This window comes from Pleurodeles waltl, chromosome 5 (genome assembly GCF_031143425.1).
Source record: "Pleurodeles waltl isolate 20211129_DDA chromosome 5, aPleWal1.hap1.20221129, whole genome shotgun sequence".
NCBI lineage: Eukaryota > Metazoa > Chordata > Amphibia > Caudata > Salamandridae > Pleurodeles > Pleurodeles waltl.
In genome coordinates this window covers 61,291,464-61,316,466 of record NC_090444.1, presented here as the reverse complement: position 1 = coordinate 61,316,466, position 25,003 = coordinate 61,291,464, and the positions used below count along the sequence as shown (strand labels likewise).

Below are 25,003 nucleotides of genomic sequence, written 5' to 3'. Positions count from 1 at the left end.
ACAGACCTAAGAGAATTAAGATGAAAAAAGCCACGTTTTCAAAGATTTTTTTAAATAAGGTAGAAGAATCCCAGTTGGTATTATGGGTAGGTAGGGAATTCCGAAGCCTGGCAGCCGCACCGGAGAAAGACCGGCCGCCCCAACCGGCTTTTTAGGGTCGAGCCTGCATCGCATGCACTTGCGCATGCGTATCGCTAGCGAGACGCTTTAGAAGTTAGAAAAGGGCTCGGAGCCTCATCCACGTCACGTCAGTGTGTTTCAATGGTTCGTGGGCTTGCCGGTTAGAATCTTCTTGCTTTCATTAGTGGAAGGCACGCATACGTCATGCCTTTTCCGGTGGTTAGCCCTCCTCGAGCGCAGCAACCAAGTACAGAAAACATGCGAGGCTCGATGTTTACCGTCAGGTTTGTGGAATACTTTTTTTCTGTTTTTGCAGCCCGATCTTGCTTGGCAGAAGTCGAGCGCTTTGCATAATATCGACCCTGTTACACAGTTAATTGCACTTTTACCAGTTACGTAGATAATTGGACTTTTGGCAATAACTTTCATTACGAGTGAACTGTAGCAGCGCGATTGCGTTATTTTTTTTCTTTTAACGTGGCAAGAAAAATCCGGTTGGGAGTTTACTACTGGTAATAGCTGTAACTCGTTTATCTTGGAAACTGCGCTTAAATATTCTCCCCTGCATTTTTTTCTCCCCTGCATGTTTTTTCGCTGCCTTCACTGGAACTGTTTGGCACATACCGGCATTAGAAGCTCGATAATGGTTTGTGTGTGTGTCTTTGTTTGCTGGGTTCCTGTATCAGTGTGTGCAGGCATGCATTCATTAATGCAATCCTTCAACATTCAACAGCAGTGCATCATAGACGGAAAGTGCGGAGCGGGGAGGATTGAGTTAGAGACTCATAAATATTTAGATTTGTTTTTCTGTTTCCTTCCTGGGTCAGAGCAGGAGGGGAGAACAGGCTGTTTTGCCAAGATTTTGGCCAGAGCTAATCTGCATGTGAATTGAACAGGGGGCACAAAGGGATGAAAGAGGGTGAAAACAACCATAGAGACCTCACAGTCTCCAGGGGGGCGTTCGTCTGTTCCTTGTCAATACAATCTCTCAGTCTCTCCATTTGGCTCTTTTCCGGGCACCAACGAAACTCCTCACAGCTGTCTACATTCTGTTCCTTATTCGTTGCTGTGCACATTTTTTTGGGAAAACGACTTCGTCCGTAGATCCGTCTCTATTTTTTTTTTTAATTACCTACCAAGAACCTTCCCCCTTCATCCTCTCCCGCTTCTACGTCCCCGCACATTTAGGGCCAGATGTATCAAGAATGCATTTTGCGATTCGGAAATAGCGATTTTTAAGAAATCGCTATTTCTGATTCGCAAAATGCAATGTATCACATTTGCGAATCGGTAATACCGATTTCTTAAAAATCGCAAATGCTATTACTGAATCGCAAATTGCGATACAGCCCCCATTCACATCTATGGGCCTTTCGGCCCATATTTGCTAATATTTTACATGTCTGAAATTGCGAATTCCTAACTGGAATTTGCCATTTTGGTAAATGCAAAGTCCAGGGTGCTGGGGGCCTATGCCCCCCTCTGCTGCACCCCAAAACATTTTGTTTCAACATGTAAGGCGCACACATGCCAAAGGGGCATGTGTGCTTTACATGTAAATTTTAAAATTGCATTTTAAATGCATTTTTAAAATTTGCACATGGTTACCACCAAGATCAACTTGGTGGTAATAGCGATTCCTTAACGCCCAATTCGCATTAAGGAATTGCTTCTTACATGTGCTTTAGAAATCGCGAATAAGGAATCCTTATTTGCAATTTCTTATTTAGAGAGACACAATTTGCGACTCTCTACACAGGGTCGCAATTTTAAGGATTCACGATTCCTTAGAATTGCATTCAGAATGCCTTTGATACATTCTGAAATGGCTTTTTGCATTCGCAAACGGACATTCGCACCGTTTGCGAATGCAAAAAGCTTTGATACATCTGGCCCTTATTTTTATTCAATTTTCCTTGCAGATTACAACCACAGCAATTTTGCATGAAAAAGGCAACTCACCGCACAATTTTAAGATGCGTCGGAGCAGTTCATCGTTCAAGCTGCCACTAGAACAAAGTCGCTTGGGCGTAGTTCAAGCAGGACGACTAGTATATGCTAATACACGCCTTTCTATCTGCAAACCTTACACATGGTTGGGGACTGGTTAAGGGGGGAGTGAGTACGGATGTGGGGAAGGAGCTTGATCATTTTCTACAAGCAGGTTCCATTGTTTCCTAGCAGGGGGGCTGAAATCGACGTAATTCACAGTTGCTAACGCACTGTGGTCGTTATTGCGAGGCATTTGGGTTAAATTAAGGTATGTTACTGTGTATTTGCACTGCCACTGGAATTATGCGGTAGTGCAGAACCAAATTATGCGGTAGAATTGCCTTAATTATGTGGCAAGAAAAGGCACATTTTGCTGCATATTGTAGTACATTTTGTGATAGTATTGCTTCATTATTTTGTCATTTTTATATTTTAGCACTAGCTGGGCCAGGGTTTCAATTTTTTGGTATCAGTTTGGTGCCGAAATACACCATTAAGCAACAGAAAGTTGACCAGTCAAGTGTTCCACTGTGTTGCTGTGTTTTTAGTAACTTTCGAGCCATTTGAGCTAAAAAACTGTTTTGTTAACATCTGTAGATTTTGCATGAAATTATGGATTATGTGATAAATGAGGCAAATCCATAATTATGTGGAAATCACAGCAGTGCTAAATCGCATATTACCAGTGCCCTGGATATTTTTACAATGCACAATTAACCAAATACTAGCCTTTTAGGCGTTTCCTTTGTGAGCAGTTCATTCCTGAACCACCTTTCGGCCCCTAGCTACAAGTAGCCTGGGAAATGGGCCAGAGTTTCCCCACCATGGTGTTACAAAAATGGGAAACTCAGGGTGAAAGTAATTCTGAAAGGGCTACCAACCCCATCAAAATTAAAAAGGCACTTCGCTAATAGCTCTAACTCGAACAAATGCGAGACCCGTTGCATCGAAAATGCTTGTTGAAATCTGGGAATGCTACCAGAGGAGGGCCTGAGTGACATGGTGGGGTGATATGAGGGTTAAACAGGGCGGGAAGATGTGTCCACCCCTTGTGATGGAGGGCTAGAAAGACTAAGCAAATCGCCCTCTAGGTGATGCACGTGCCAACCGGGAGCCAATGGAATGCCTCGATACTCATTCTGACGCACGCGCGCCTAGAAATGTCAATGCAGCAGCCGCGCCTTGAAGCACTTGCAGGTAACGGGGAGGCCTTGATATTCAGATAAAGGGGGTTGAAGTAGTCAGTCTAGACGAAACTGAAGCAATGACCACCTCGTGACGCAGCTCAACAGGAATAAAAGGGAAGATCTTCCTAAGAGTCTTAATAATGTAAAAACAAGTGTTAGGGGTACGATTGTCCTGCCAATCAAAATTCAAACACCACCACAAGAGTTTTAGCCGATTCAACTGAAGCCGGAAGGGGGCGCATTCCTCTAGCCACCAGCTGCCAGACCAGATGGATTCCTGCTCCCCCGCATACCAGTACTTCAGTTTTACCCATACTCAGTTTAAGAAAATGTTCCTTCATCTGCACATTTAGGGAACATGGGGGTCTATACCAGCAAGTGGGATGTGCCCAGTTGTGGGAGTAACTTGCACCAGTGAAGAGAGTTAAAATCAGGCCTGTAGGCCACGGCCCTCATCGCTGTCTGCCTTAGAGACAAACAGAGCCAGTGGGCGCTAGGGGCGGGTCTTGGGTTTCCAAAGCTAGAGTTAGGGGAGGGGCAGGGCCTGACGTGTCATTCTTGTCGGGTTTGGGAGGCAGCAGCATCCTGCCTTGGCAGAGGTAACCATACCTCTGTGACCAAGAAGGCCAAAATTAGTCACTACCACAAGGCGAGGCTAGGCAGTGCCTTCTGTCACCACCAGCAGGGGGCAGCAGAAAGCATCGAGCTGCACCAGGGAGTTGCAAAAGCTCCCCTTTTTCAGGGGGATGCAGCGGGAGTCAACATTCGCCACATTTCATTTTACCAGCGGCGCTGAAAATCTTCGGACCATTACCAAAGATGGTGATGGGTGGTAATAATATTGATCTCATGCTCATCGGCAGATTTATTTCTGCATTGTAAAGCTGATAGTTGTTTATGGAGACAGAACAAACAATACTTATTTCTTTCAAACCACTGGAAAATAAATTAGAGGATTCTGATTTCATGGTTCATCTATCCCTTCTCCAATGCACACCTGGGTATCCCTTCTCTAATGCACACCTGGGTATCCCTTCTCCAATGCACACCTGGGTATCCCTTCTCTAATGCACAACTGGGTATCCCTTCTCCGGGGCACACCTGGGTATCCCTTCTCCAGGGCACACCTGGGTATCCCTTCTCCAGGGCACACCTGGGTATCCCTTCTCTAATGCACACCTGGGTATCCCTTCTCCAGGGCACACCTGGGTATCCCTTCACTAATGCACACCTGGGTATCCCTTCACTAATGCACACCTGGGTATCCCTTCTCCAGGGCACACCTGGGTATCCCTTCTCTAATGCACACCTGGGTATCCCTTCACTAATGCACACCTGGGTATCCCTTCACTAATGCACACCTGGGTATCCCTTCTCTAATGCACACCTGGGTATCCCTTCTCCAGGGCACACCTGGGTATCCCTTCTCTAATGCACACCTGGGTATCCCTTCTCTAATGCACACCTGGGTATCCCTTCACTAATGCACACCTGGGTATCCCTTCTCTAATGCACACCTGGATATCCCTTCTCCAGGGCACACCTGGGTATCCCTTCTCTAATGCACACCTGGGTATCCCTTCTCTAATGCACACCTGGGTATCCCTTCTCCAGGGCACACCTGGGTATCCCTTCTCTAATGCACACCTGGGTCTCCCTTCTCTAATGCACACCTGGGTATCTCTTCTCCGGGGCACACCTGGGTATCCCTTCTCCAGGGCACACCTGGGTATCCCTTCTCTAATGCACACCTGGGTATCCCTTCTCTAATGCACACCTGGGTATCCCTTCACTAATGCACACCTGGGTATCCCTTCTCTAATGCACACCTGGGTATCCCTTCTCCGGGGCACACCTGGGTATCCCTTCTCCAGGGCACACCTGGGTATCCCTTCTCCAGGGCACACCTGGGTATCCCTTCTCTAATGCACACCTGGGTATCCCTTCTCCAGGGCACACCTGGGTATCCCTTCACTAATGCACACCTGGGTATCCCTTCTCTAATGCACACCTGGGTATCCCTTCTCCAGGGCACACCTGGGTATCCCTTCTCTAATGCACACCTGGGTATCCCTTCACTAATGCACACCTGGGTATCCCTTCACTAATGCACACCTGGGTATCCCTTCTCTAATGCACACCTGGGTATCCCTTCTCCAGGGCACACCTGGGTATCCCTTCTCTAATGCACACCTGGGTATCCCTTCTCTAATGCACACCTGGGTATCCCTTCACTAATGCACACCTGGGTATCCCTTCTCTAATGCACACCTGGGTATCCCTTCTCCAGGGCACACCTGGGTATCCCTTCTCCAGGGCACACCTGGGTATCCCTTCTCTAATGCACACCTGGGTATCCCTTCTCTAATGCACACCTGGGTATCCCTTCTCCAGGGCACACCTGGGTATCCCTTCTCTAATGCACACCTGGGTCTCCCTTCTCTAATGCACACCTGGGTATCTCTTCTCCGGGGCACACCTGGGTATCCCTTCTCCAGGGCACACCTGGGTATCCCTTCTCTAATGCACACCTGGGTATCCCTTCTCTAATGCACACCTGGGTATCCCTTCACTAATGCACACCTGGGTATCCCTTCTCTAATGCACACCTGGGTATCCCTTCTCCAGGGCACACCTGGGTATCTCTTCTCCAGGGCACACCTGGATATCCCTTCTCTAATGCACACCTGGATATCCCTTCTCCAGGGCACACCTGGGTATCCCTTCTCTAGGGCACACCTGGGTATCCCTTCTCCAGGCCACACCTGGGTATCCCTTCTCTAATGCACACCTGGGTATCCCTTCTCTAATGCACACCTGGGTATCCCTTCACTAATGCACACCTGGGTATCCCTTCTCTAATGCACACCTGGATATCCCTTCTCCAGGGCACACCTGGGTATCCCTTCTCTAATGCACACCTGGGTATCCCTTCTCTAATGCACACCTGGGTATCCCTTCTCCAGGGCACACCTGGGTATCCCTTCTCTAATGCACACCTGGGTCTCCCTTCTCTAATGCACACCTGGGTATCTCTTCTCCGGGGCACACCTGGGTATCCCTTCTCCAGGGCACACCTGGGTATCCCTTCTCTAATGCACACCTGGGTATCCCTTCTCTAATGCACACCTGGGTATCCCTTCACTAATGCACACCTGGGTATCCCTTCTCTAATGCACACCTGGGTATCCCTTCTCCGGGGCACACCTGGGTATCCCTTCTCCAGGGCACACCTGGGTATCCCTTCTCCAGGGCACACCTGGGTATCCCTTCTCTAATGCACACCTGGGTATCCCTTCTCCAGGGCACACCTGGGTATCCCTTCACTAATGCACACCTGGGTATCCCTTCTCTAATGCACACCTGGGTATCCCTTCTCCAGGGCACACCTGGGTATCCCTTCTCTAATGCACACCTGGGTATCCCTTCACTAATGCACACCTGGGTATCCCTTCACTAATGCACACCTGGGTATCCCTTCTCTAATGCACACCTGGGTATCCCTTCTCCAGGGCACACCTGGGTATCCCTTCTCTAATGCACACCTGGGTATCCCTTCTCTAATGCACACCTGGGTATCCCTTCTCTAATGCACACCTGGGTATCCCTTCTCCAGGGCACACCTGGGTATCCCTTCTCCAGGGCACACCTGGGTATCCCTTCTCTAATGCACACCTGGGTATCCCTTCTCTAATGCACACCTGGGTATCCCTTCTCCAGGGCACACCTGGGTATCCCTTCTCTAATGCACACCTGGGTCTCCCTTCTCTAATGCACACCTGGGTATCTCTTCTCCGGGGCACACCTGGGTATCCCTTCTCCAGGGCACACCTGGGTATCCCTTCTCTAATGCACACCTGGGTATCCCTTCTCTAATGCACACCTGGGTATCCCTTCACTAATGCACACCTGGGTATCCCTTCTCTAATGCACACCTGGGTATCCCTTCTCCAGGGCACACCTGGGTATCTCTTCTCCAGGGCACACCTGGATATCCCTTCTCTAATGCACACCTGGATATCCCTTCTCCAGGGCACACCTGGGTATCCCTTCTCTAGGGCACACCTGGGTATCCCTTCTCCAGGCCACACCTGGGTATCCCTTCTCTAATGCACACCTGGGTATCCCTTCTCTAATGCACACCTGGGTATCCCTTCTCCAGGGCACACCTGGGTACCCTTCTCTAATGCACACCTGGGTATCCCTTCACTAATGCACATCTGGGTATCCCTTCTCTAATGCACACCTGGGTATCCCTTCACTAATGCACACCTGGGTATCCCTTCTCTAATGCACACCTGGGTATCCCTTCTCCGGGGCACACCTGGGTATCCCTTCTCCAGGGCACACCTGGGTATCCCTTCTCTAATGCACACCTGGGTATCCCTTCTCCAATGCACACCTGGGTATCCCTTCACTAATGCACACCTGGGTATCCCTTCTCTAATGCACACCTGGGTATCCCTTCACTAATGCACACCTGGGTATCCCTTCACTAATGCACACCTGGGTATCCCTTCTCTAATGCACACCTGGGTATCCCTTCACTAATGCACACCTGGGTATCCCTTCTCTAGGGCACACCTGGGTATCCCTTCTCTCCAGGGCACACCTGGGTATCCCTTCTCCAGGGCACACCTGGGTATCCCTTCTCCAATGCACACCTGGGTATCCCTTCACTAATGCACACCTGGGTATCCCTTCTCTAATGCACACCTGGGTATCCCTTCACTAATGCACACCTGGGTATCCCTTCACTAATGCACACCTGGGTATCCCTTCTCTAATGCACACCTGGGTATCCCTTCACTAATGCACACCTGGGTATCCCTTCTCTAGGGCACACCTGGGTATCCCTTCTCCAGGGCACACCTGGGTATCCCTTCTCCAGGGCACACCTGGGTATGCCTTCCATGGGTATCCCTTCTCCGGGGCACACCTGGGTATCCCTTCTCTAATGCACACCTGGGTATCCCTTCTCCAGGGCACACCTGGGTATCCCTTCTCTAATGCACACCTGGGTATCCCTTCTCTAATGCACACCTAAGTATCCCTTCTCCAGGGCACACCTGGGTATCCCTTCTCTAATGCACACCTGGGTATCCCTTCTCTAATGCACACCTGGGTATCCCTTCACTAATGCACACCTGGGTATCCCTTCTCTAATGCACACCTGGGTATCCCTTCTCCAGGGCACACCTGGGTATCCCTTCTCCAATGCACACCTGGGTATCCCTTCTCCAGGGCGCACCTGGGTATCCCTTCTCTAATGCACACCTGGGTATCCCTTCTCTAATGCACACCTGGGTATCCCTTCTCCAGGGCACACCTGGGTATCCCTTCTCCAGGGCACACCTGGGTATCCCTTATCTAATGCACACCTGGGTATCCCTTCTCTAATGCACACCTGGGTATCCCTTCTCCAGGGCACACCTGGGTATCCCTTCACTAATGCACATCTGGGTATCCCTTCTCTAATGCACACCTGGGTATCCCTTCACTAATGCACACCTGGGTATCCCTTCTCTAATGCACACCTGGGTATCCCTTCTCCGGGGCACACCTGGGTATCCCTTCTCCAGGGCACACCTGGGTATCCCTTCTCCAGGGCACACCTGGGTATCCCTTCTCCAATGCACACCTGGGTATCCCTTCACTAATGCACACCTGGGTATCCCTTCTCTAATGCACACCTGGGTATCCCTTCACTAATGCACACCTGGGTATCCCTTCACTAATGCACACCTGGGTATCCCTTCTCTAATGCACACCTGGGTATCCCTTCACTAATGCACACCTGGGTATCCCTTCTCTAGGGCACACCTGGGTATCCCTTCTCCAGGGCACACCTGGGTATCCCTTCTCCAGGGCACACCTGGGTATGCCTTCCATGGGTATCCCTTCTCCGGGGCACACCTGGGTATCCCTTCTCTAATGCACACCTGGGTATCCCTTCTCCAGGGCACACCTGGGTATCCCTTCTCTAATGCACACCTGGGTATCCCTTCTCTAATGCACACCTAAGTATCCCTTCTCCAGGGCACACCTGGGTATCCCTTCTCTAATGCACACCTGGGTATCCCTTCTCTAATGCACACCTGTGTATCCCTTCACTAATGCACACCTGGGTATCCCTTCTCTAATGCACACCTGGGTATCCCTTCTCCAGGGCACACCTGGGTATCCCTTCTCCAATGCACACCTGGGTATCCCTTCTCCAGGGCGCACCTGGGTATCCCTTCTCTAATGCACACCTGGGTATCCCTTCTCTAATGCACACCTGGGTATCCCTTCTCCAGGGCACACCTGGGTATCCCTTCTCCAGGGCACACCTGGGTATCCCTTATCTAATGCACACCTGGGTATCCCTTCTCTAATGCACACCTGGGTATCCCTTCTCCAGGGCACACCTGGGTATCCCTTCTCTAATGCACACCTGGGTATCCCTTCTTCGGGGCACACCTGGGTAACCCTTCTCTAATGCACACCTGGGTATCCCTTCACTAATGCACACCTGGGTATCCCTTCTCCAAGGCACACCTGGGTATCCCTTCACTAATGCACACCTGGGTATCCCTTCTCTAATGCTCACCTGGGTATCCCTTCACTAATGCACACCTGGGTATCCCTTCTCCAGGGCACACCTGGGTATCCCTTCTCTAATGCACACCTGGGTATCCCTTCTCTAATGCACACCTGGGTATCCCTTCTCCGGGGCACACCTCGGTATCCCTTCTCTAATGCACACCTGGGTATCCCTTCTCCAGGGCACACCTGGGTATCCCTTCTCTAATGCACACCTGGGTATCCCTTCTCTAATGCACACATGGGCATCCCTTCTCCAGGGCACACCTGGGTATCCCTTCTCTAATGCACACCTGGGTCTCCCTTCTCTAATGCACACCTGGGTATCTCTTCTCCAGGGCACACCTGGGTATCCCTTCTCTAATGCACACCTGGGTCTCCCTTCTCTAATGCACACCTGGGTATCTCTTCTCCAGGGCACACCTGGGTATCCCTTCTCCAGGGGACACCTGGGTATCCCTTCTCCAGGGCACACCTGAGTATCCCTTCTCCAGGGCACACCTGGGTATCCCTTCACTAATGCACACCTGGGTATCCCTTCACTAATGCACACCTGGGTATCCCTTCTCTAATGCACACCTGGGTATCCCTTCTCCGGGGCACACCTGTGTATCCCTTCACTAATGCACACCTGGGTATCCCTTCTCTAATGCACACCTGGGTATCCCTTCTCCAGGGCACACCTGGGTATCCCTTCTCTAATTCACACCTGGGTATCCCTTCTCCAGGGCACACCTGGGTATCCCTTCTCTAATGCACACCTGGGTATCCCTTCTCCAGAGCACACCTGGGTATCCCTTCTCCAGGGCACACCTGAGTATCCCTTCTCCAGGGAACACCTGGGTATCCCTTCACTAATGCACACCTGGGTATCACTTCTCTAATGCACACCTGGGTATCCCTTCACTAATGCACACCTGGGTATCCCTTCTCTAATGCACACCTGGGTATCCCTTCTCTAATGCACACCTGGGTATCCCTTCTCTAATGCACACCTGGGTATCTCTTCTCCGGGGCATACCTCGGTATCCCTTCACTAATGCACACCTGGGTGTCCCTTCTCCGGGGCACACCTGGGTATCCCTTCACTAATGCACACCTGGGTATCCCTTCTCTAATACACACCTGGGTGTCCCTTCTCTATGGCACACCTGGGTATCCCTTTTCTAATGCACACCTGGGTATCCCTTCTCCAGGGCACACCTGGGTATCCCTTCTCTAATGCAAACCTGGGTATCCCTTCTCCAGGGCACACCTGGGTATCCCTTCTCTAATGCACACCTGGGTATCCCTTCTCTAATGCACACCTGGGTATCCCTTCACTAATGCACACCTGGGTATCCCTTCTCCAGGGCACACCTGGGTAACCCTTCTCTAATGCACACCTGGGTATCCCTTCTCTAATGCACACCTGGGTATCCCTTCTCCGGGGCACACCTTGGTATCCCTTCTCTAATACACACCTGGGTATCCCTTCTCCAGGGCACACCTAGGTATCCCTTCTCCAGGGCACACCTGGGTATCCCTTCTCTAATACACACCTGGGTATCCCTTCTCCAGGGCACACCTGGGTATCCCTTCTCTAATGCACACCTGGGTATCCCTTCTCCAGGGCACACCGGGGTACCATCCACCACCAAATGTCCCCTTCTGGAAAACTAATAACAGCTGAAAAAATACAGTTCAGTCTTTAGCTCTGGCTGGAGATGAGACCTCCACACAGGTGCAAACAAAGGACTGGATTTGAGGTCCCAGATCCTAAGAAACCCTCCACCTTAAATACCTGACAGTGCTGTCGTACTGACCTTCTACTCCACAGACATGCGTATCTCTTGCCCCTTAGTGAATGGTTGTATTATAACACCTCATGTCATTCTTCTATAGCAACACCAGACACTCTAACATGTTGGCCTTCATTATAACATTGCGTTAAATGCCGCTTACCGCTGTACAAAAGACCGCCAACACACCACTGCGGCTGTGGAAATCCGCTATAGCTATTACGACCCACAGGCCGGAATCCACCAAAATCTAGACACCCACACAAGTCCGCCACACCAAAGGTCAGTGATAAACTGGCGATAACAAAACCGACACCGTCACGCCAACAGGAATCCGCCCACACTATCACGACCCACGAATACACATGGCGGTCTTTCAACCGCGGTATTCCATTGGCGGTACACACCGACGCGCTCAAAATACACACGCATTTACAAAACACAACCACATTGGACAAATCGAAATACACACACCTGACACACATACACACACCACTCCCACACTCCCAATCCAATATAAAACACACACCCACATCACCCACAAACCCCTATGACAAAAATTGAGAATGAAGCACAGAGAGAGTTACCACCATCAACAAACTAGCATCCACAGGCACACAACACCATCACTCACACAACATCCACGCACCTCACACAACACACACAAACACATCCCCTCACACATCACAACACACACCACCTCACACATCACCCACACCACACCATGGCACCGCAAAGACAACCCAGGTTCTCTGAGGAGGAGCTCAGGGTCTTGGTGGAGGAAATCGTCCAGGTAGAGCCACAGCTATTCGGATCACAGGTGCAGCACACCTCCATTGCTAGGAAGATGGAGCTAAAGCACGGAATCGTAGACAGGGTCAACGCAGTGGGACAGCATCCAAGAACACGGGATGACATCAGGAAGAGGTGGAATGACCTACAGGGGAAAGTGCGTTCCGTGGTCTCAAGACATCAGATTGCAGTTCAGAGGACTGGCGGAGGATCCCCACCTCCTCCCCCACAACTAACAACATGTGAGGAGCAGGTCTTGGCTATACTGCATCCTGATGGCCTTGCAGGAGTAGCAGGAGGAATGGACTCTGGTAAGTCAAATCTGAACTATTACATCCCCCACCCTACCTGCATGCTATCATATACCCCCACCCTCACCCTCACCCCCATCACTCCAACATCTCACATATGTACCACAATCACAAACCACCCATCCCAACACCAAGCCCTGCATGCAACAACAAAGCATGGACACCCATCACCAAAGCATGTCCACTACAGATACCCACACAGATCCCTAAACCAAATATCACACAAGGTCCTAGACAAGACTGTAAGCACTGGGGTACAGGGTCACCCACCTATTGCACACAATGGCACACACAGATGCAATAATCATGCCTTTACACACCTGCAGGACCCCTACCCAACGTCACCAGACAGGAGGTTCCAGACATGTCCACTCCCCCACAGACGAGGCCCACAGTGATCACAGCAGCTCTGTCCAACTAGATCTAGATGACCAGCCCGGCCCATCTGGGACCTTGGGACAGTCGGTTCCCCACACACTGGCACATGCCACCACAGAGCCTCCCCCTCAGGAAACACCAGCACAGCCTGGGGGCAGTGGGCACACGGTTCAGGGGACAGAGGAACAGGAAAACTGGGGAACTGGGAGGGCTGCTGTGCGACAGGGGGAGGACAGGCCCAGGGAACCCACTCTCCACGAGGCCCTCTCCAACAACATGGGAGCGTACCATCATTCCCAGGAGACGATGGCAACGGTACTGGCCAAGTTTCAGGAGACCCAGCGGCTGCAGGAGGAACAGTATTTGGGTATCAGGGAGGATTTGAAGTCCATTAACACCACCCTGGTCACCATTGTAGGGGTGCTGAAGGACCTTGTGAACACCATGAGCGACACTGTGGCACAGCAAGGGGCCCCTGAAACTAGCCTCGATGATGAACTGCCCACCACCTCTGCTGGTGCTAGTGGACACGAGGCACCACCACAGGACCACGGCACCAGCACCCCACCCCCTGCAGATGGAGAACCACCCCGCAAACAGTCCCTGAGATCCAGGACAAAGACAGAGAACAATGCCAAGACACCTGCCAAGAAATGAGACCACCCTGATTGTCATACTTCTGTCCCACTTCATCACCCTGTCCATCCATCAACTGCCCTAGCTCCACTTCTTATGACCCTTTGGACAATGCACCTGTGAGACCAATAACTGGACTCTGCCATGGACATTCCTCCACCATCACCCCTGACCATTTTCCAACCCCCTCCACTAATTTGCACTTAAATAAACACCCTTGAATCACAAAACAATCTGGAGTCAGTCTGTGCTTTCACAAATGTATATTTACTATAACTTAACGAAAATAGCAATGTCCATTGTATTGTCAACATACCTATGTCACACAGCCCTAGTCCATGAGGTAATATAGCAGAGGCCACACAGTGGGACCACATCTGTGAAATGGAAAGGCAAAGTGACAGGTCAGGGTCCATACACTGGGTGAAAGTGACAGACATATGATAGGTCGAACAATTGTATGAGGTGTAGGAGGCAGTGATGTCTTCTTACATGTGTCTCACTGGAAGTATTGCTGGATCACGTTGTTTCTGTTATCAATATCCTCTTCTTCTGCCTCCTCTTCTTCACAGTCCACAGGCTCCACAGCTGCCACAAGACCTCCTTCTGGACCATCCTCCTGCAGAAAAGGCACCTGTCGTCGCAAAGCCAAGTTGTGCAGTATACAGCACGCCACGATGATCTGGCACACCTTCTTTGGTGAGTAGTAGAGTGAACCACCTGTCATATGGAGGCACCGGAACCTGGCCTTCAGGAGCCCGAAGGTCCTTTCTATCACTCTCCTTGTTCGCCCATGTGCCTCGTCGTAGCGTTCCTCTGCCCTTGTCCTGGGATTTCTCACTGGGGTCAGTAGCCATGACAGGTTTGGGTAACCAGAGTCACCTGCAAATGTCAAGGGACAACTGTTAGACACACACTAACCCTTAGGGACAACACCAGACAACTATTCACAGGGTATAGGGTCCTTGTCCTCACCTATTAGCCACACACGGGGCCTCTGGAGTTGCCCCATCACATATTGGATGCTGCTATTCCTCAAAATGTAAGCATTATGCACTGAGCCAGGAAACTTGGCGTTCACATGGGAGATGTACTGGCCGGCCAAACACACCATTTGCACATTCATAGAATGATAGCTCTTCCTGTTTCTGTACACCTGTCCACTCCTGCGGGGAGTACCAATGCCACATGTGTCCCATCAATGGCACCTATGATGTTGGGGATATGTCCCAGGGCATAGAAGTCACCTTTCACTGTGGGCAAATCCTCCACCTGAGGGAAAACGATGTAGCTGCGCATGTGTTTCAGCAGGGCAGACAACACTCTGGACAACACGTTTGAGAACATTGGGGGTCATTCTGACCCCGGCCGGCGGCGGAAGCCGCCAGCCTGGCTGGGACCGCCAGAAGACCGTACCGCGGGCAAAAGACCGTGGCGGTCATTCTGGGTTTCCCACTGGGCTGGCGGGCGACCGCCAAAAGGCCGCCCGCCAGCCCAGTGGGAAACACCCTTCCACGATGAAGCCGGCTCCGAATGGATCCGGCGGAGTGGAAGGGGTGCGACGGGTGCAGTAGCACCCGTCGCAAATTTCAGTGTCTGCTAAGCAGACACTGAAATTCAAAGTGGGGCCCTCTTACGGGGGCCCCTGCAGTGCCCATGCCATGGACATGGGCACTGCAGGGGCCCCCAGGGGCCCCATGACACCCCATACCGCCATCCTGTTCCTGGCGGCCGAAACCGCCAGGAACAGGATGGCGGTATGGGGGTCGGAATCCCCATGGCGGCGCAGCAAGCTGCGCCGCCATGGAGGATTCCCATGGGCAGCGGAAAGTCGGCGGTACACCGCCGACTTTCCGTTTCTGGCCGCGGCTGTACCGCCGCGGTCAGAATGCCCAAAGGAGAACCGCCAGCCTGTTGGCGGTGCTCCCGCGGACCCCGGCCCTGGCGGTTTTTACCGCCAGGGTCGGAATGACCCCCATAGGCTGGGACATCCCTGATGCAATGGCCACTGTTGTTTGAAAAGACCCACTTGCTAGGAAATGGAGTACTGACAGGACCTGCACTAGAGGGTGGATCCCTGTGGGATGGCGGATAGCTGACATCAGGTCTGGCTCCAACTGGGTACACAGTTCCTGGATTGGGGCACGATCAAGTCTGTAAGTGATAATGATGTGTCTGTCTTCCATTGTCAACAGGTCCACCATCGGTCTGTACACCGGAGGATGCCGCCATCTCCTCACCTGCCCCAGCGGACGTGCCCTATGGACGAGAACAGCGAGCACAGAGTCAGCCAACACTGAGGTAGTAAAAAAAGAATTTATTGCACACATTTGTCAATCCGCTATGTGCCTGTCACTGTGTGTATGCAAGGCCTAGATATGTGTGACGCATTTAAAAATAATGCCATGTGGGCCCCTGAAATGGCAGCTGCCTGACCTTTAATGTGGGACAAGGAGATATGAGATAACTGCGCTGGCGTTGTACACCGTCGCAGTAGGCGGTCGAAGACCGCGGCGCAATCCTGCATTGGTTAACATTGGCCCTATGGGTCCCAGGAGCTAGTGACGATGTACGCCGGCGGTGACGTTACGCACCGCCGCTGACGTGACTACCATTTTCTCTCTGTTCACTCACTTGATACCTGACCTTCTACAGGAGAGGACCTACACTGCAAGTGCTGCTGTGACCTGTGTCTGGAAGCGACAATGGCTCAAGTGTCTGGGAAAAGGGCCCCTGCCTTCACTTCGGAGGAGTTGGAGAAGTTAGTGGATGGGGTCCTCCCCCAGTACACACTACTCTACGGTCCTCCAGACAAACAGGTGAGTACACTGTGAGCATGCTGCATGGGTAATGCCTATTTGGAGTGGTGTGGATGGAAGATACATGGGGACTGACGCCTGCATGAGCGGATGGTGAGTGTATGTGTATCAGGGCAAGGGTGGGAACGTGGGCCAATAACTGTGACGGTCCAGACGGTTAAAGATCATCCTTTTCCCCTGTACTATTCCTCAAGGTCAGCGCCCACCAGAAGAAGGATATTTGGCGTGCTATCGCCAAGGACGTTCGGACCCTGGGGATCCACCACAGACGGAGCACCCGCTGCCGGAAAAGATGGGAGGACATTCGCTGCTGGAGCAAGAAGATGACGGAGGCCCAGCTGGGAATGGCCTCCCAACGTGGGAGGGGTGCCCGTCGCACCATGACCCCCCTGATGTTCCGGATCCTGGCGGTGGCGTATCCAGAGTTGGATGGGCGCTTGAGGGCATCACAGCAGCCACAAGGGGGTGAGTACAGTCACATTCATCTGGCTCTGTGTGCATTAGGAGGTGTCTGGGTGGGGGAGGTGGGCAGTGGGTTACCCTAGGTCAGGGCGAGCTTTGTAGGCAAGGACCCTTTGTGAGGCAGGCTAAGTGGCACCCCATCCCCACCAGTGGTAAGAGCCATCTACACCTAGTCAGGCTCCTGTGACTTCCATGTGTGCAGCAATCGGGCATAGGCCTTGTAACCCATGTCCCTGTGATTAATTAGGGAACTCTAAGTGCATGGCGTAGTGCAGAGGGGTGCTGTGTCGGTAGTGTCCGCCAATGGTAGCGGTATTTCATGCACTGAACATGTCTTTCTTCTTTCATCCCCCCCCCTTTTGTGGTCTCCCTGTTCTTGTGTGCAATAGCATCATCAGGCGGAGGAGCTGTGCCACCGGAGCAGGAGGGAGCTGCATCCCACGTGGCCCTGGAGGGCGAGACAACGGAGTCTGAAGTCACCAGTGGGATGGAGGGCGAGGGAAGCTCCACGGCGGGGACAGAAGCAGAGACCAGTGACACCGACTCCTCCTCTGATGGGTGCTCCCTTGCGGGGACGGGCCCCTCTGTGCCCACCGCATCTACAGGTACAGCCGCCACCCCCCTACCAGCACCGCCCTCCAGCAGCCCCTCAGCGTGTGCCCCGTGGCCGCTCACCCAGGAGGGTGGGCATCTCCTTCGCCCAGGCACCTCAGGCCCTGCCCCAGTCAGCCCTGCTGCCCGCAGTGAGGAGGCTATTGACCTCCTGAGATCCCTCACTGTTGGGCAGTCTACCATTCTGAATGCCATCCAGGGTGTTGAGAGGCATTTGCAACAAACAAATGCATACCTGGAGGGTATTCATTCTGGCCAGGCAGACCAACAGCAAGCATTTCAGGCTCTGGCCTCTGCACAGATGGCAGCCATTGTCCCTGTACCCAGCCTCCCCCCTCCAACCTCCTCCACCCAGACCCAGTCCCCTGTACCTCAGTCTATCCCAAGCACACCATCAGACCAGCATGCACACACCTCAACAAACAAGGGTAACTCAGGCAAACATAAGCACCACACATCCCACAGGTACTCACACAAGCACCATACCCAGGCAGACATACCAACATCCACTACCTCCACTATGTCCCCCTCCTCCACGTCTCCCTCCTCCCTCCCAGTCTCGTCTCCACTCACACCTGCATGCACTACATCTTCAGCCACTACCTCCATCACCAGCACGCCCATCACTACACACCGCTCACGTGCACTCACCACCCCCACTACCATTCACACATCCCCAGTGTCCTCTCCCAGTGTGTCTGTGCCCCCTCCTCCCAAAGTACACAAACGCAGTCACACACCCACCCAACAGCCGTCCACCTCACAACAGCCTCCGGCCCATGCACCTTCACCCAAAGTCAGCAAACGTACACCTCCTACATCCACTACCTCTTCCTCCACTCCCAAACCCCTCCGTCTACCCGTCCCAGTGTGTCTAAAAAGCTTTTCCTATCAAATGTTGAACTCTTCCCTACACCTCCCCCCCCCGTCCGTCCCCTAGGGCCCGCTTTTCCTTTCCCATCACCTCAGCCACCACATCACTGGGCACAGTGGTGCCAACAATAGCAGGATTTTGGAGTGCGCCAAGCAACAGGGCTGCCAGTGTCCCAAGGAGCGAGGGCAAGGACATTCCCCCACCTCAAATACAGAAAAGGTTGCCCACATCCCAGAGGGAGAAGGCGAAAACACCTGCCACCAAGGGCTCAGGCAAAACAAAAGTGGAAAGTGGGAAGACAGCTGCGCCACCATCCAAGGTGGGGAAGGGGCAAAAAATCAAAGGCAGGTCCACGTCGCCGCCAACCTGCGTGGCAGACAAGATCGCCTCCGGCACCGCCACCTGCACCGCCGCCACAGACACCGCCGCCAGCACCTCAGACACTGAGCCCTTTACCAGCACCTTAGACACTGAGCCCTTCACCAGCACCGCAGTCAGTGAGCCCTCCACCAGCACCGCCGCTACTGACACCGCCGCCAGCACCGCAGTCAGTGAGGCCGCCGCCAGCACCGTTTCCACAGAGCCTCGCGCCAGCACCGATGCCACAGAGCCCGCCGCCTGCACCGATGCCACAGAGCCCGCCGCCTGCACCGATGCCACTGACACCGCCGCCAGCACCGATGCCACTGACACCGCCGCCAGCACCGCCAGCGGCCCCGCAACATCCTGAATCAGTGGCACCACCGCAGACATGGCTGCCATCCCCAGTGGTCAGCCATACGAGGCTGGCGGTCAGTTCCAGGAGCCTGGCCAGCTTACATGTTGCACCACCGTCAGTGGAGTGTCACATCCACTACCTCAGTCCTTGGCAGGATGAAGCACTCTGGGCACAAAGCCCCCTCCAGAACCAGTGGAGTATCACATCCACTACCTCAGTCCTTGGCAGGATGAAGCACACAGGAGGCACCAAGCCCCCTCCAGAACCAGTGGAGAAAGGCATCCACTTTAGAGACTGTGGCTTTGCACTCCCCAGGATAAAGCAGTAGCCAACCCACCCACTGGGGAGACTTGAGAGACTGTGGCTTTGCACTCCCCAGGATACATCAATGGGCATGGAGCCCCCTCGTGGAGCATCCGGCTGAGGTGCCCCCCCTTCCCCTTCCCCTCCCCCTGAGGTGCCTGTTTCATTTCGATCTGATGCCCCAGCAGTGTTCTCTCCGTTTGCAGTCTGGTATCGAGTGTGGGCCTCGTCCATGCATTTTGGGCCTAGTGGTCCACAGACTTTGAATGGTGCACTATCCGGACTTGTATAGTTGCTGTACATGATTGTTTATACTGTATTTAAAGTTTTGACTAATGGATTTTTATTGATTACAACTGTTACAATCATTTCCTTTTGTCATTGCGTTCTTCCATGGGGGGTTGGGGGGTGTAAATGTAATGTTGCAGCATGTATTGGTGTGTGTGTTGTGGGTGAGGGTGGGGGTGGGGGTGTTGCGTGTGTGTGTCACTCTCTTTTCCCTCCCCCCTCCCCTGTATTGTAGGTGCAGTACTCACCGTAGTCGCCGCCGCCGTCTTTCGTGCTCCTGGTAGAGGAGCAGGAATACTATCGCAGGGAGGATTTGGAGTTCTGGCTCCATGGCGTCCTGGTTCCTCTTGGGTTGTGTAGAGGTGAGTGTTTCCCCTTCCAATTCCTGTTTCCACCGTGTTTTTGTTTGCGTTGAATCCGCCCCGGAAAACGTGGCGGATTGGCCTCTCATAACAGTGTGGGCGGTACATTGTCTTCCGCCTGTCTGTTGGCGGTGACCGCCATGCTGTTTGTTTCTACCGCTGTGGCGGTCGGAGTGTCAAAGTGGCTGTCTATGTTGCTGGTTTCCACCATGGTTATGATTCCATTTTGTTTACCGCCGGCCTGTTGGCGGTCTTACCGCCGCTTTAACACCGACCGCCAGGGCTGTAATGAGGGCCGTTGTGTCTGAAAAAAGAAAAGTGCAGATCCAGACACCTGGTCTAATGATGGAGCAGTGTCTGTCTACTTGCACGCGTGTCTGCCCATTGCCTGCTAAGCAGCTTTCTGTCTGGGCACCAGCCATGCCATGATAGACACTGCTCTACTGAATACCAGAGCGGTCCTCTCGGCTCACGCCAAGGGTCAGGCATGGACGGATTAAGATCCACTGTGTTGGGCGGCTTGAGTGCCTCTCAAAGGTAGGTGGAGTCTAGAGGACTGCCTGAACTTTCTTCAGATCTGCAACTGGAACTGGACCTATTTAGGTACAGTTTGGCATCATCTTCATCAGCTGAGTCCTGGAGATGTCGTCCTTCTCAATGAGTCTCTTTAATGTCCCCAAGACCTGTGGGTTTCGGTAGAAGATCTCCAAGTAGTGAAGTTCATAAAAGTTAGGGGCATCCTAGACACCACGGTACTTTTCACCCAGGGCCTAAAGAAGTATGATCACATCACCCCCACCCTCAAAAAACTCCATTGTCTACCCTTGCCAGCCCACACAACTTTCAAACCCACCCGCATCACTTGCAAAGCCATCACAGACAGCATGAACGTTAACCTTGCGGTCACGATCACCATCTCTGGTGGTTCTCAACACACTGTCAGTCAGGCCACCATCGGATCGCAGACTAAAAAGGGTAAAAATTAAAAAACAATTCAACAGACTTTTTCCATCGATGGACTAAGGATCTGGAACAACATTGCATATCCACCAGGAATCCCCCCAACATTGCTCTAATTCAGGAAACTGCTGAAGGCGCCTCTTTAAAGAACACCACATCACAATGCATTAATCGCCCACAACTCGGCATCCTCTGCAGTTACGTGCTGGCTGTAAGCTTGCCTTTGACCATGTAGAGCACCCTTCGCTTTTGGCTAGGATCACATGAGGGAAATAACATATACATACATACAACACGCCAAGGGTTAGTTGGAGCAGAATGAGCAGATGTGATGTAATGGCCGGACCTGCCGACTTTGCTTCGAGTCTCGGCGTTGGCTCAACATCTTGTGATTCTGAGCAAGTCACTAATCTCCCAGTGCTTACCAAGACTGAATTTGTCCTTATTTAATGTATCTGGTGCTCATATATAGCGCTCCAATACTTTTGGGTTGAGTTTGCGCTATATAAAACTGCAAAAATTTTTTAGCACTACCTCATCTGCCAGAAGACTAACATCCTGCTCATGGGAGCTGATGACCCATCACGTCCATCTTCTCCTGGTGCATGTTGGATGGGGCTGGAAGGCTTGGTGCCTGGTCATGCTCTTTGAGTGTGGCCTCTCTGCACACCCCACACAGATGGAGGCTTCATGAATACAGTGTAGCAGGCAAATTAGATGCATGGATTACCCCACTCTACCAACATACTCATAAACTGAATATTACCAGGATATCAAGTTTTAAATATCATCCCCCAGAAATATTGAGATGAGATTATTGACTGCTATTGTATGGTTCCATGCAGCGCTGCCAGGGTGGTGATGAATTCTTCAGTGCCTTGTATGAGGTGCCACAGTGCCTTGTATCAGGTGCTATGGTGCCTTGTGTCGGGTACTACAGTGCCTCGTATGAGGCACAAGGATGCCTTGTATCAGGTGCTAAGGTGCCTTGTATCAGGTGCTAAGGTGCCTTGTATCAGGTGCTATGGTACCTTGTTTCAGATGCTACAATCAGGTGATACAGTGTCTTGTATCAGGTGCTACGGTGCCTTGTATGAGGTGCTAAGGTGCCTTGTATCAGGTGCTACGGTGCCTTTTTATCAGGTGCTACAGTGCCTTGTATCAGGTGTTATGGTGCCTTGTATCGGGTGCTACAGTGCCTTGTATCAGGTACTAATGTGCCTTGTATCAGGTGCTAAGGTGCCTTGTATCGGGTGCTACAGCGCCTTGTATCAGGTACTAATGTGCCTTGTATCAGGTGCTAAGGTGCCTTGTATCAGGTGCTACAGTGCCTTGTGTCAGGTGCTAAGGTGCCTTGTATCAGGTGCTAAGGTGCCTTGTATCAGGTGCTACAGTGCCTTGTTCAGTGCCTTGTATCAGGTGCTACAGTGCCTTGTATTGTGTGCTACAGCACCTTGTATCAGGTGCTACAGTGCCTTGTGTCAGGTGCTAAGGTGCCTTGTATCAGGTGCTAAGGTGCCTTGTATCAGGTGCTAGAGTGCCTTGTATCAGGTGCTAAGGTGCCTTGTATCAGATGCTAAGGCGCCTTGTATCGTGTGCTACAGCACCTTGTATCAGGTGCTACAGTGCCTTGTGTCAGGTGCTAAGGTGCCTTATTTCAGGTGCTAAGGTGCCTTGTATCAGGTGCTACAGTGCCTTGTATCAGGTGCTATAGTGCCTTGTATCAGGTGCTAAGGTGCCTTGTATCAGGTGCTACAGTGCCTTGTATCAGGTGCTAAGGTGCCTTGTATCAGGTGCTACAGTGCCTTGTATCAGGTGCTAAGGTGCCTTGTATCAGGTGCTACGGTGCCTTGTATCAGGTGCTATGGTGCCTCGTATGAGGTGGTAAGGCTTCTTGTATGAGGTGCTAAAGGGCCTTGTATGAGGAGATTAGGTGCCTTGTATCAGGTGCTAAGGTGCCTTGTATCAGGTGCTACGGTGCCTTGTATCAGGTGCTATGGTGCCTCGTATGAGGTGGTAAGGCTTCTTGTATGAGGTGCTAAAGTGCCTTGTATGAGGAGATTAGGTGCCTTATATCAGGTGCTACGGTGCCTCGTATGAGGCACGAGGATGCCTTGTGTCAGGTGCTAATGTGCCTTGTATCAGGTGCTACGATGCCTTGTATCAGGTGCTACGGTGCCTCGTATGAGGCACGAGGATGCCTTCTATCAGGTGCTAATGTGCCTTGTATCAGGTGCTACGGTGCCTTGTTTCAGGTGCTAAGGTGCCTTGTATCAGATGCTGAGGTGCCTTGTATCGTGTGCTACAGCACCTTGTATCAGGTGCTACAGTGCCTTGTGTCAGGTGCTACAGTGCCTTGTTTCGGGTGCTACAGCGCCTTGTATCAGGTGCTAAGGTGCCTTGTAGCAGGTGGTAAGGCTTCTTGTATGAAGTGCTAAAGTGCCTTGTATGAGGAGATTAGGTGGCTTGCATCAGGTGCTAAGGTGCCTTGTATCAGGTACTACAGTGCCTTTTTCCACAATGCCTTGTATCAGGTACTACGGTGCCTTGTATGAGTTCCAAAGGTGCCTTGTAGCAGGTGCTACGGTGCCTCGTATGAGGCACGAGGATGCCTTCTATCAGGTGCTAAGGTGCCTTGTATCAGGTGCTACAGTGCCTTGTATCAGGTGCTACGGTGCCTTGTATGAGGTATTAAGGTGCCTTGTATCAAGGTTCTACGGTGCCTTGTATAAGGTTCCACAGTGCCTTGTATCAGGTTCTACGGTGCCTTGTATACGGGCCTAAGGGGCCTTGTATCAGGTGCTAGAATGCCTGGTAGGAGGTGCGAGGGTGTTTTGCATGAAGTATCAGGTGCTATGGTGCCTTGTATCAGGTGCTATGGTGCCTCGTATGAGGCATGCGGATGCCTTGTATGGTGCTATGGTGCCTCGTATGAGGCATGAGGATGCCTTGTATCAGGTGCTATGGTGCCTTGTATCAGGTGCTATGGTGCCTCGTATGAGGCACGAGGATGCCTTGTATCAGGTGCTATGGTGCCTTGTATGAGGCACGAGGATGCCTTCATGTGCTAAGGTGCCTTGTATCAGGTGCTAATGTGCCTTGTATCAGGTGCTACGGTGCCTTGTTTCAGGTGCTAAGGTGCCTTGTATCAGATGCTAAGGTGCCTTGTATCGTGTGCTACAGTACCTTGTATCAGGTGCTACAGTGCTTTGTGTCAGGTGCTAAGGTGCCTTGTATCAGGTGCTACAGTGCCTTGTATCAGGTGCTAAGGTGCCTTGAATCAGGTGCTACAGTGCCTTGTATCAGGTGCTATGGTGCCTCGTATGAGGTGGAAAGGCTTCTTGTATGAGGTGCTAAAGTGCCTTGTATGAGGAGATTAGGTGCCTTATATCAGGTGCTTCGTTGCCTCGCATGAGGCACGTGGATGCCTTGTATCAGGTGCTAATGTGCCTTGTATCAAGTGCTAAGGTGCCTTGTATTGTGTGCTACAACACCTTGTATCAGGTGCTACAGCACCTTGTATCAGGTGCTAAGGTGCCTTGTATCAGGTGCTAAGGTGCCTTGTATCAGGTGCTACGGTGCCTTGTGTCAGGTGCTAAGGTGCCTTGTATCAGGTGCTACAGTGCCTTGTATCAGGTGCTAAGGTGCCTTGTATCAGGTGCTACAGTGCCTTGTATCAGGTGCTAAGGTGCCTTGTATCAGGTGCTACGGTGTCTTGTATCAGGTGCTACAGTGCCTCGTATGAGGTGGTAAGGCTTCTTGTATGAGGTGCTAAAGTGCCTTGTATGAGGAGATTAGGTGCCTTATATCAGGTGCTAATGTG

General features: G+C 52.0%; 1 protein-coding gene across 1 annotated transcript in view; it reads left to right on the top strand.

Annotated features, from left to right (window-relative positions):
• Window positions 1–369: 369 nt before the first annotated feature.
• Window positions 370–25,003, top strand: part of GCKR (glucokinase regulator) — a 660,332-nt gene continuing 635,698 nt past the window's right edge. The window contains exon 1 of the mRNA XM_069233566.1: window positions 370–404. The gene's annotated coding sequence lies outside the window, so the exon portion shown is untranslated. The remainder of the gene's footprint in view (window positions 405–25,003) is intronic.